Genomic DNA, 14,020 nt, shown 5'->3' with positions numbered 1-14,020 from the left:
TATGTTGATGGTTGTCTATAATGTGTGATTTGCTCATTTGAAGGCAAAAATATGTGATTCCCGTGTCTAGAGAATTTTGATATTTAAATAGTGGAAAATAAGATCTGTAACATTTGTGTCATTTTATTTTTTGTATATCCCGTATAAATTTAAGAATTTAATAGTTTTCACTCCACACTTTTATGCGAACTAATGGATATAAAATAAAAGGAGGATGGTTCGAATATTTCGTTGGAACTCCGATATAATATATTATCAAGCCCCTCGGGTAGCTTCCTGCTAGAGGCTGGAGGTACAAGCGGACAAAATTATCCACTAATCTGAAAATCTTCTGTATCTAAAATTTAGAATACCCAATTTGTATTATTTGATCGAATCAAAAAAGGGTCAGTACCTGCTATGATGCCAGACGGATTAAGGTCACATAATTAAAAACTTGTAGGTACCCGACCCACCCTGTATATATATATATTTTTTTATTTTTATACACATACTATGAAATAATATTTTTAGAGCTAAATAAGCAATTTTATTGAACAAATTACATTACAAATATGAGAGACTATAGTTCATTTACAAGATTCATTAGTAGAGGTCATGATCTTATGTTTTGTAGAAAAGAATTTAATTAATGTGAAACATATATTTAAAAAAATGTGCTACTTATTTCAAACTTTATTGATTTTCAATTTTTTTTCCTTTTTCTTGTATTCTCTTCGCATGCTTGTTTCTTGGTGGGAAACTTTTTTTGAGAAAAAAAAAGCTTTATTAAATATTTGATGAATGTGTAAAATACAAAATTAAATTAGTATAAATTATTTTTTTTTAAATTAAATGATAAGTAGGATGGAACGGATACTCATTGACTCGACTCTATCTCAACAACTACACTATAATCGAGTATCTGCTGATATGCGGGGCGGACAATGATCAGAACCAATCCTAGCTGGAGAAGATCGGAAGCTCCATACATTGACACTCACTAGTACTGGTTGTGCTTGGATATCAAAATTTTTTTAAATTATATTTCATTTACATTATAAACACATTTTTCAATCCATCTTTTTATATTTTCAACTAATTTTGTGTCTCACATAGATCATATCATAAAAAATGATATAGTAATTATTCTAAATAATATTTCAAATAATACTCCATCCAAACAAACCACCATCACTTAATCAAAGTAATGCGTAAGCAATACCACCATAGTAAGAGAAAAATCTACACAGCACCACAATTGCAAACATGTTCAATAGTCTAAAGGGAAAGCATGTGGCCATCTTCGGCAATATTTTGTTCTCCTTGCATTACCAGACCGAAAATTGCATGATTGCACAACCGACGATTGGATGCATTACCTTCGAAGCGGTGCTTTCTTGCTCTCAAGATTTGGCATGCTTTGATTCACGGCCTTGAGAAGCCTAGATTGGGCAGAATTTGAGCTAGCCAAAAATTGACTGTGAGAACCGATTCCGGTTGCAATAGCGAAATTCCTCAGACAAACTACCAACTCACCCTTTTTTTTTAAAAAAAAAAAAAAAATTTAAATTATCCACTCACCATAAAAGTACGTGCTGCCTAAAATTCCAACCAAAGGACACCCACCTGTGCAAGAGGCTACTCTTTTTAGTTTAGCACAGAATGAAGCTTTTAGATCCAAATATTTGTTAAATTAAACCAACCTTTTAACAACAATTCCCGGAATTGTATCCAAGTGACGGGTGCCCTGCCATGATACCTATTAGTGCTAAAATTAGTCATGTCCAAATCAACTCTAATTCAAACAGCAAGAGCTTCATGATTACAACTAACGCGTTGTAGGTAATCAGTTTTCATCACATCAAAAAACCTGATCAAGTCTTTGTCCTTATAATTACAATCATTACTATTTTTAACTAAGTGTAAAAAAAAATTAGAACTCCTAGAACTCGGTACCACTTCTGTAGTTACTTTAACCCAGGGCAAAAGCTATTCAAACTTGAAAGCTTTCATTCAACTAGGCCTATGACTTTGTCATCTGGGGACACAAAAGCTCAGACGTGCGTGCACTGCGACATTCACCAATTTTTTTTTTTGTAGAAGGAAGAAAGAAAGAAAGAAAGGTGAATGATTCATTTACCCACTAACAAGTCCTGGTTTAGTTGATGAGATGATGGACGTTTAACACTACTGGCTTTGGTTTTGACCCTCTCCTCATTGGTAAGCATGAATTTAGGTTAGTTACGCCGCTTACTTTTTCTTTCTATATACACCTGGGGGTTGATCCACCAGACACGCATAAAGCGAAATGATTGGTCTTTTGGAACTCTTTCCAAGAAAGAATCAGAGCGGACTGTGGAGACGCTACTATAGAAAGTGTGCTCTTTTCACTTTTTGGCTAAGGTTCAAATGCATGCATCGCATTCAACCAACAGTGACCGAGTCCACATAGCTTCTACCATTCATTCACAAGTTTTTCCATGCAAACGTGGTTGCATCAAGTGCCAAGGAGCAATCCAAAACGCAGCCTCCATCAACGGTTATATAAATGCCCCAAAAAAAAAAAAAGTTCCACTGCTCTTTGCTTTTATATATATATATATATATATATATATATCTATGGAGGGGAGGGGATATTCAATTTGTTTTATGCAGTAGTACTATACAATTATCTAATAAGTAAGTAGCAAACCCAAAAAATTTAGAAGAAGGGTCGATAGTGCAAGCTAGGGAGGAATAGGGCTGGGAGATGGCCGCCAAATGTGGTTGTTTTAGTTGGAGTCTGTCTGACCTATAGCAGCATGATGCTTGGGAGGAAGTTCCCTATATATTTTTTTGAAGGGCAAAACAAACATGGTTACATGTAGTAGTTTGGTACTTTAGATGAAAGAAACCGGTGGAATATGCATAGTTTTGATACAATGACAACCTTTAAAACCCATGTGACTTTTCCACCGAATTCTTGTCCAGATCAACAATTTAGGTAAGTAAAAGAGACTGAACCCCTCCTGTTTCCCCGACCAAGAAAAACCAAAGGAGAAAAAAGGGACTTGCGGCTCTTTTTCACTTTTGGTCTCCTCATACTTCTTTAATTAATCCCAGCAGACATATCTGCTAAGTATACGAGTTTGCGTCTGTAAAGTAAATATGGTCACCTCTAGTTGGTAAAACAGACGTCTGTTAGCCTACATATGACCCGTCTTTGATAAAAGAGACATCAAGAATAATAATATATAGTATGTTGCAAAGTGAATAAACACAGGTTAGGGAACAGGCAGTTTAACTAGGGTAGATCCGATGAATGGTTCAGGCATGAATGTTTGATCAATATATATCTCTCAGTCCCATGAATGAGTCTGATGAGCAGTAGTTAAGATTCTACTCATCATTCAAAATCTCAAGTACTAACCAGAGCTGTTCCTTATTAAAATTTTCTCTAACTCAAGTAGCCAAGTGGTTGCAAAGATGTCATTTTCGTGGCTTCCCAAAGGGAACATAAGATGGTTGTGCAAGCATGCATCATCACCCTATCCTCCACCACTTACCCATTTCTAATGATGAAATATAACTAATACAAGGAAAATTTTTTTTGGTGGTTTTTAGGAATTATGATGATTTTATCATCAAGATTCAGTGCTCCTGTAAATGAACCACCATGCTTTTTTTTTGCCCCACTTGTGAGCAATCTCTGACTGTTGTATCTATTCAATTCTTTGTCGGCAGAAGCTTCGCAGCCATTGGATTTTCATCCTCATTAATTGTTGCACTAACACTTGCTCAATTCGATCATGTATATACGTCTCTTTGTGGTGAATATTTTTTTTTGACATCCATTCCATGGCTAGCTTGTTATCGGTTTACTTCGGCCTCATGATCTAGAAAGGTGGTTTCGTTTGGGTCAACAATGTATGGTTTTTTTTTTTCTTATTACAAATAAAGAATGATTTACCGAAAGCTATATGATGATGATAATGCTTTTGATTCTTCAAACCACAACATGCGATTCATTAGGTTGTTTGGCATCTAAGTTGGTCGATCGATCGTGATTTCATCTGGCCATTTTCAACTTGACACTCAATTTGGAAGATTACAACACATCCCACTTGTAGAAAAATGTCATGGTAGACTATCTTAACGACAATATTCAATTCTAATCATTCATTTGCCTTTTCTGCTACTCAAGCAAATATATACCCTAGGGATCCCCTTCTCTCTGTCTCCCTACATTAACCAAATTAAGGAGATTAGCCCTGCTTAATTAAGCCGATTGATAGGGCACAGGGCATATCCATCTGTTCTAGATACCTTAATTTGTTGACAAAGAGGTAGGCGTTCCACTTTTCTAGGTCTGTATCCTAAAGTTGGAATATTGCCGTAGGATATGTATATATCCCGCAACTACAAAGGAGATTAGCCAAGCGTACATTTCACATCTTAGATATCACTTCCTTAACGGAGCAGAGGTTGTATGTTTGGATCTCACTGCTGATACCATACGAGGATTGTCTTGTTATGTAATCAATAACTATTTCTATATAGTCTCGGAGGCATATATCTTGGCTCACAGTGATGATTACCGGAATTAAAACGACTCATAATAACTTTGCTTTCCAAAAATGTAAAAAAAAAAAAACATCCCAGATGCCACTGTCCCATATATTGTAGCTAGCACACAATGAACACACGCAGATTAATTTCATGTCAAATAGCATATATTGGCCCAGCCACCAACCTAAAATAGAGCTTCTGCTTAAGTGGTTTACTTCCAGTCAGCACAAAGTGATTGTGTGGACCTTCCATTCTCATTCCTACCAGTGCAGCATTTAGTTTCAGAGGCCCTACAATTCCTCCCTCACCAGAGCCATTTTTGCGAAGACATGTCAAAGAGGACCAACTTTGACTCCCAATGCGATTTCCACTTATCATATTGATGCAGTACTCGATAATTACGCAGGACCACAAAAACGTGTAAATTTAATTTCTTCGAGGGGAGTTATTCACTCAAATGTAATTAAGCTTTGCTTTCTTTTCCATTTTCATATTTTTGTATTTTTGTTTTATTGGGCAGATGTAAACTTTTGGCTGTATTGTCTTCGGTTCCTCTGTAATTTTGTGGCGTACTTGTGTTGTTATCAGCAAGAGTCCACTAATTAATATGGCAGAAAAATTAATATGACAAGACAAAAGGCTTTGAGCTTCAACTAACTCTGCTTTATAATTAAGCTGTAGCTTAATTAAGAAGCCCAACAAGGACTTCCCTTCCCTGAAGGAGAATAACAAAAACCAGAGTTTGAAGCGATAAAACGTTTTAGCTCATATATATAGAGAACATTCATCTCATTAAGTTGTATAACAACCACCACAGCTAATTAAGGCACTGAGATTAGCTACCAAAAAGCCAGCAATACGTGTCACGGGATCGGGATTTAGGTACAAGGATTACTTCAATCAAAATGATTCGAAAGATATCAACAAAATAGTACTAATCAGATAGAGAAATAAAATCAGGGTCAAGTCAATTAATTGGCTTAATTAGTAGTATGACGCACAAGCACTCAAATCACATTCTTGTCAGTCTCAGTGAGCTAGAGTAAATAACTGCTGAACATCAATGATGAAAATGACAGAGATAATAATATTCGTTAATGAAATCAAGTGGTAGAAGATCGTAACACAAATACAAATAGGAAAATCTGATCCAGAATTAAGGGATTGATGCTGGAGGTCCACACCATTGCATGACGTAGAAAGAACATATACTCAAATAAAATTCATATGATTCAAATGGGTTCCTTCCTCAGATCCTTAACCTAATTTTTAATCTGAATAAAAAAATTTCTGGATTAGATTTTGGTTGGTTCCCTCATCAAACTACATATCTTCCTTAATTTGTCCTATCAAAGCAAACACAAAAGGTTGCTTAAATTTTTCTAATTTCCTTTTGCTTCTAAAATATGCACTTGTGCCCATATTTGCTTTCACGAACGTCCTTATAAATCTACATGCTATCAATTTCAACAACTCCTATCCTATTAGTTTCCCTCAATTTTGTCTTCCTTTTTGGGTCTTGGCATATGGATACCAAAAAGTGATCCCTTTACTTGATGCTACATGATTTTCATTTCGCAGCCACAACACCTTGCACCTTTTTAAAGGGTGTTCTACAATACATGAAGTTTTTTTTTTCTTCCTTTTTTTGGCTCAAGAATACAAGAAGCTCTTAGACATGTATGTATTTTGACTTCTTCATCCAGAGCCTAGCGTAAATAAGGTGTTAAATAAATAACAAAAGTGCCAACTAGACTAGTGCTGCATGCAAATGAGTCAAGTCAAATCGAGTTTTGACGTAATTGAGTCACATGGATCCAATTTTATCAAGTTCAAACTCGAGATCAAGCCTACTCAAGCTTGAAAATAAAAAATATTTTATTTTATTTTTAAAAATAAATAAACTAGTAATTTTTTCTCAAAAAATAATAAAATATTAGAAATATTTATGTAATTTCACTTTTTAAATAAAAAATAATATATTTATATATATAATCGAGTGGCTCGCGAGTTAACGAGTTAAGTTTTTCTATACCTGAACTTGGGCTAGAGCTCAACTTCGAACTCGGCTCGAGTTTGACATTAATCGAGATCGAGTCAAATTTTGACCAAACTAACTCACAAGCGTTGGCGATCGACTTGACTCGTTTGCAACCCTAGTGCCAACACGAATTGGTTCAATTAATAAAGATGGATCACTTTCACACAAAATATTGATATTGCGAGGAAAATCTGTTAAATCCTATAAGAACTCCTATAAGTAACTTATGGTTTCAAAAGCATGCATTGACCCGTGATGGTGATCGAAACTGAATCCATCAAACTTTTTTTTATTGAAAAGAAAAAAAAAAGGCAACAAAGGGTGGACCACAGAAATCTATGGTGTAATGTTGGAGAATCCATTTTTCTCTCAGATGTGATCTTGATCTTATGATAACAGTAGTAGTATGCTGAATAAAAGAAAAGAAGGCTTTGCAAGAGGGGCGCTGAAAGGGACGTGGCTTGCTTGGGACCTAAGTTAACTTATTGGGGAAAAGATTCGTATCGCTTCCCCACTCACGTATACGCTCACGTGTACGCCACCCGTGACTTTTCTTTGTACTCATTGGACTACTATGCATGTAGCTTATTAATTACTATCATAGGACACATTTTATTTTGTTGGTTTTTTCTACTCGAGATGTATAGATATAATTCATTAGATGGAAGTTTTATTTCATAAGGTATTTTCTTGTGTCAAAAGGCACACCATAAAGTATACGCACACAAAAAAAAAAAAAAAACGAATATGCTTCTCACAATAACTTTATTTATTTATAGTTAATTACCATCCATCCTATGGCATATGCAATTGCTAAAACAATTACTCCCTCCGTCCCGTTTTGTTAGTCTTGATTTTTTTTCACACAGATTAAGAAAGTGTAATTAATTTGGTTGGAAACATAAATTTAGATTAATAATTTCCTAAAATACCCTTATACTAATCACGAAGAGTGCCAATTAATATCAATTACAGCTAATGGGTTAGTATTGGAAAAGCTCAATGTATTCAATGTAGTGGGTTAGTATTTAATAACAATGTATTAATAACAAGATATTTAATAAGGGTATTTTAGACAATTTGAAAGATTACTACATTTCTTAATGGGAAAGTGGACTACAATTTGGGACAGACGAAAAAGGAAAACAAGACTATCAAAGTGGGACGGAGGGAGTATATGGTGCAATTAATAATCCAAATGCGTATAATTTTAAATTTGGACAAAGTGGGTTGGTTATTGGATACAACTTTCGGGCCACGGAAAAAATGACATCCGACCTACTTATTATCTTCTGCCCATTAATGCATGCCCTTAGTACAGATTAAGGAACCCTAATTTGTAGGGGGATTCAATGCTTGCGCCAAACCGGCCCCGTCACTAGGGTAGATTGTTCAACCAACTTTTTGGCAGAGTATAATCTGCTCAAGTATATATGATATACTTTACTAGTAGAATCTATAACCATCATTTCTTCCTTTTTGCTTATTGGACCAAAGACTAATGGATATTGCATCAATGCGATGCCTCTTTTGTGCTAATTGTCCATGATAACCGATGGGGATGCTTCATTTTACTTTGTCCCAGACTATTTCTTGATCATCATAAACATCTGTCTTTTTGGGTAGTAATCTTTTTTTTTAATTATTTGTAGTGTAATTCAGAAGTTTCAAACCCGAGACCTCTCATTTACACTTCTTTCTCTCGAGGATTCAAATCCAATAAAATTCTCAAAGCCTACCGTTTGAGAATGTATATATAGCTTTGCTATCACTAATATGACAAGAACATGTAACCAGTCCGTAGATCTTTTTTTTAGTTCAATGCTTGTGAAATTTTCTGTGGTTTAAATTATTTATACAACATTACAACTATGTCTGAAGTGGGGTTTAAGATGATTTTTTTTTTAATTCTTCCACCCCTCCCCACATCATTTCTATCCCTAACAATTAGTTTCAGAATTTGAATCCTGAATCTAATAGTGAGGAGAAACTCTAAGAGCCCTCCCATAACAACAGAGTTTAAGTTTAATTACACTAGTATATTGATATATCTCCATAATGCATCATAAACTACATTTGTTAATAAATTTGGGTGTAGCCCGCTAGACTAGAAGGGGCAAAATGAGGAAATTGAGGAATTCCTGAATCATAAAGGATGATACCCAAATTAGTGGAGACTTAATATTTCTTGCTTATCATCGTGTGGAAGAAATGAGGCATCATCATCTAGCATAATCCAATAGAATACGGTATCCTAATTGCCTTGAACCTTCACTTGCTTTTTATATATTATCCAGTTCTAGAATATATATGGACAAATCTCTCTCTACTTTTACTTTAGAGATTCGGATTATTGACTGCAATTAAGGTGCAAGTTTCCCTTCTTTTTTTTTCCCTTTTATAACAGTCCATTTGAATTGAGAAACACCAAAAAATATTTTAAAAAAAATTCACAAGGTCTTCTAAGTTGAGAAGCAATTCTGATCTTGTCAGGATGGATGCAGGACTCCCACGTCGGTGATTAATTATGCATGGACCATACTAAAGGTGAATCTTAGCATCTTATCCGAACATGTACAACACTGCGTAGTGAACCACAAAAAAGAAAAAAAGGGACTATTAAAATAACCATGAATGTAATTGGCTGTTAATTTCTTTGGTACAAGTCTTGGAAAAGTACAAGAAACATGGCTGGAAGAATTTTATTTTGTTTTTATAGATCACCTACAATATGCCATCAACTAGTTGAATGTGAATTTTACAATATAAAGACAATTTATGTTGTAGTTATCGATTTTAGTATTTGGGGAAAACTCATCCGATGGATGCACTTAAAACAGTTTTTCTTCCAAAAAAAAAAAAAACAAAGCGTTTACTGTGTATTTTTTTTAGCAGAAGAACGGGGAATTGAACCCAAAACTTATCCTGGGGCCTCAATATTTCTCATTTCATCAATTTTCTTGTTTATTGAGTGGGGTTGGGAGCATTTAATGCATCCTATGGTCGATTAAGCTTGATTTCTGGTATATTTCTCTTGCCATTAAATTTCTTGTTTATTGTGTGGGGTTGGGAGGCAAGTTGTGTGGTACCTTGTCTTTCTTGAATTCTCATCGCAGAAAACTCTTCTGCTCTTTCTTTTGGCAGAAAGTATACATGACCACCAAGAAACAAGAATAATAGTACTTAGTATCATTAACAGCAAAAAATCATAGGTAGCTGGGCTAGTAACAAGGGAGATGCTCAAAGCTGGATGGCACTCAAAACGGATGGAACAAGTTGAATAGCCACCCGTACGCGACTTTCCGGGCAACAAGAAGCCACAACTTAACAAGAATTACAACAAAATTTCACTCTAGGGTGACAATGAGAATGCATAAGACCTTCAGGAAAATGTACAGAAACAATAATACCCCATGAGAAAAATAATGTTTATGTTAGCTAGTATCATACTTTGTGAATGTATTTCTTTGAAAACTGATTAAATGATCAAGCAATGATTAGACATAGATTCCAAAGCTTGCTGCCTCCCAGAAAAGGAAAAACTATTGTGGATTTCCTCTTCAGCATGGGGTACATCCACCTCAATGCATTCATATTATCTGTAGCCTTTTTTATTCTACTTCCTAGGGTGTATTTTGCAGCATCTCCTTTTCTAGAAGATGGAATAATTTCATAAACCTCCCATAAGAATTGTAATGATTGCAATCACGTCTCTTGAGGTTTGAAAAATTACAGAAACCTTCTCTGAAAAGTGTATTTTGGTAACAAATGGTAATGTAAGCAAAAAAAAAGAGTCTAATAAATATCCTATATTGTCCCTATTTGATTTACAAAACAAATTAAATGACAAAAGAAACCAGATATCAACATTACTTACTAAGTAAAAAGTTTTAAGGTAGTTCTTTGCAGAAAAGTTTAGGCCATATTTCAAGGTATCACTTTTTAAATGTGGACCTCTTTTTTTTTTTTTTTCTTTTCTTTGCTAAGTAAGTTGTGAAGAAACTGTTTTTAACAAATGCATCTCTATTAGTCCACTATTTAAAAAAAGTGAGCAAGAAGTTCATTTAAATGACCTAAGAATTGAATATAATGTATTAGGCGAGATGAGGTTAAAAATTTTGGATAAAGAAATATTTGCAAAATACGGTGTTTTTTTTTTACACCTATTTTTCAATTAAGAGTCATAGAATTGTCAAGATTATTATAATATTTCATAATACCAAGGGCGGTCAATGTAATTTTTCAAATCTCAAGAGAAGTGGTTGTAATTGTCAGAAACCTCAGGGGAGGTTTATGAAATTATTTCCTAGAAGATTTATCTCTCTTCTACGTCTGATTAGGCAATAAAAAAAAAGAGAGAAGAGAGAGAGAGAGAGAGAGAGAGTAGATAATTGGTGATCCATAGCACTATAGCAGCATATAAAACCTGATGTAGTTTTTTCTTTCTTCTTATAGTAAATTATCCATGGTAATAGTAGAAAGGTATCGGCCGTAAGATCGACTTTCACTCTAGGGAACAAGGAAAATTGAGTTAGTAGTCATCAATAATGATTCTTGAAAATGTAAGTTTTTGTGATATAAGGACTCTTTTGTTTGCCATCTAATAATAGGTGCTGACATTTCCAATAGAATGGAAGTATGGAAGATGGAACCAACCTTAATTTGTTAAGTTATCAACATCAATGCTACAGTTTGTGGGCTCAAGCCAAATGTTACATTGAAGCTTAGCTAGAACCAAACTAAGAAAAAGCTAGATAATTAATTACGCCTCTCATGTCATAATTTTGATGAAAATCTGGCTCAATCAAAGGCATATAAATCCAACCCGCTCTGTTGTCTACGTGTGTGGAGTCTTTTCTTTCTCCTTTACACGTACGTTATGCTTATTTTCTAGCTATGGAACTTGATCAAAGAACCCTGCAGAAGGGTTTAAAAAATTCTCTAATATTTTTCGCTTTTGATCTGATACAAAAATTAAAATCCTTTTGCATATGCTATCAAAATCTACATCAGCAATATATGTAATTTGTATATTCACGTAAGATTGTTGTTCTTAATAAGACGTGAACAGTGTGCATCATCATTTTTCTGTTTCGACTCTCAAATTCTCCTCTTTTCCTCTTCTTCCTCGTAAGATTTGGAGTTTTTCATAGAACCAAAAAGGGGAAAAAAAATAGTAGTGTACCCCATCCTTAATTTGTTAACCTTATTCTGTGCATTAGCTGAGATTGAGCGTAAGTTTTCAGTTCATTATTACCAAGTCATGAATGAATAACTAAGGGCCGGGTTTTCTTTTCTGGGCAGGTGGTGATTGAATAGCACAAAACGTGCAACATTATTGTTCAAGAAAGCAGAGTGCCAACGCAATTCCTGCCGCTGCTTTTCTCTGAAAACACAGATGGTCGAGAGATTCTCAATTTGCTTATAGATCGAATGGACTAGGCTTTCTCCATGCTTGAACGTACAAGCTTTTTTTTTTTTTCTTTAGGAAGAAATGCATAAACTTGGGGTTTTGGGCCTAAAAGCTACCAAAAAGAAAAAAGAAAAGAAAAACCCAAAAAGGAAGGCAGTTCAAAGCATAAAGCAAAGATGCACGCTGTGAAAAAATTATTACTAAAAGTTTAAAGCATGCATGATCAAAATATTCATGCTCTTGGAAAGTTTTAAATTTGCCAAAAAGAGTAGGAAGAGAAAAGATTAATTAACAAAAAAAAAAAACAAAAAAAAGAAAGTGGCTTTTCACCTGCAGGAGGGAGGACTCTTGTATTAATTACTACGTACGTAGAGAAGCTGCTGATAGCAACTTGGAACAGCGACTCGCTTGAAAAGTAGAGGATACTCTCCGGATCGGCTTGGCTGACTGATCTGGCCAACCTAAAACTAAGAGCGTTAGTATTTAGAAATTGAGAAATTCAAAGACAGGGCACTTGAACTTTGATCACCCAATTGAAGCAAGGAAGAAAGAAACCAGTAAGAAAGCTCAGTCATACATAAGACGATTAATCAGCTGACTCGTAGACTTTTCACCAAGTCAATCGAGTCAATGATGCTTCCTCATCAGTTCACTCCACCAATCAGAGTTGTCCTGCAATCTTTGACCTTTTCCCCTGCAATCTTTGACGCTTCACCTATAAACTATTATGATAATCCATTTTGCATTGTGATAAAATTTCCCTTTTCTTTTCACCGTTTTCCTTCCTCTGTTTTCTTTTTCTTAATTCCGGAGCAAGTAGCACACAATAATGATGGAATTAATTATTAAGTATGAACCAAGAATAATAATAAATCATGTAATCCCCACCTCAACGGCTTTACAAACTAATAATGCACACACACATAGTGGAGTAAAAACTAACATCTAATTTAGAATAAATCTCTGTACAGTGAAACTTGAACCAAAAAAATTTTCTTTCTTAGGGTTTCGAAATTGATTAGTACATCAAATTCTTATCATTTTTTGCACTAACAAAGAAAAAGTTACCCCGAATTACGTAAACATGGTCATTAATGTTGGTCAATTCTTAAATCCTTTTTGTACCACAATCAACATTGCAATCTATATCATAAAGATAAGAAACAAGGATAAGTACTTTCCATTAAAGGATCTACTCTAGCTTCTTTCAACATCCCAAAAAAAAAAGAAAGAAAGAAAGTGCATTGAGCTTCTTTTAGCTAGCCTTCTCCTCCTTTTCTTTCCTTCTCATTTAGGAGCATAATTGAGTTGGGTTCAAGCTCGAACTCAATTTCGGTTTGCCTTATTCGAGTTTGAATTCAAGCTTATGCAAATTAAACCCAATCGAGTTTTAGAAATATAAAATTGTATTTTCTAAAATTTTAAATAAGGGACAAAATAAACATTTCATACTAGTTAATAAAACAATAAAAAAACATATATATGTGAATATCGATTAAGCGCGATGAACTTTCGAATTTCACATATTAGGCTAGAACTCAAACTCATCAAGCAATTCGAGCAGCTTTCCTCGAACTCAATCAACACAAGTTCGAGTTCGACCTTTAATTGAACAAGTTCGCGATTGGGTTCGAGTCTTTTATAGTTCTCTTCTTCCTACTTGTACTTCTCTTTGTCATTGTCTCTTCAATTTTAGGTCAAATTACAATCGAAAAGGAAAATCTAACGGTGTGTTTGATAAAATTGAAATCTAAAATTTAAAACTTAAATACATTAAGTCATTAATTTATTAAGTATCAAATCTGATATATTTCCGCCTATATCACATTAAGTGATAATAAATGAATAACTTATTATTATCTTTTGGACCAAGTTTTGTCAAGAAAATTTAGTGTCATTTAATTAATTCAGATGTTTTATTTTTTGTTATCAATGCTTCTGGACATGTTAAAATCTGAATACATTAAATTTAAGTGTCAAATTGGGTTATAAACCTAAAATTTGAATGAGTGGCAAAATGACTTGTTTAGAAACAA

This window comes from Coffea arabica, chromosome 11c (genome assembly GCF_036785885.1).
Source record: "Coffea arabica cultivar ET-39 chromosome 11c, Coffea Arabica ET-39 HiFi, whole genome shotgun sequence".
Lineage (NCBI taxonomy): Eukaryota > Viridiplantae > Streptophyta > Magnoliopsida > Gentianales > Rubiaceae > Coffea > Coffea arabica.
The sequence above is the reverse complement of the archived record's forward strand: the minus strand, read 5'-3'. Positions refer to the sequence as shown.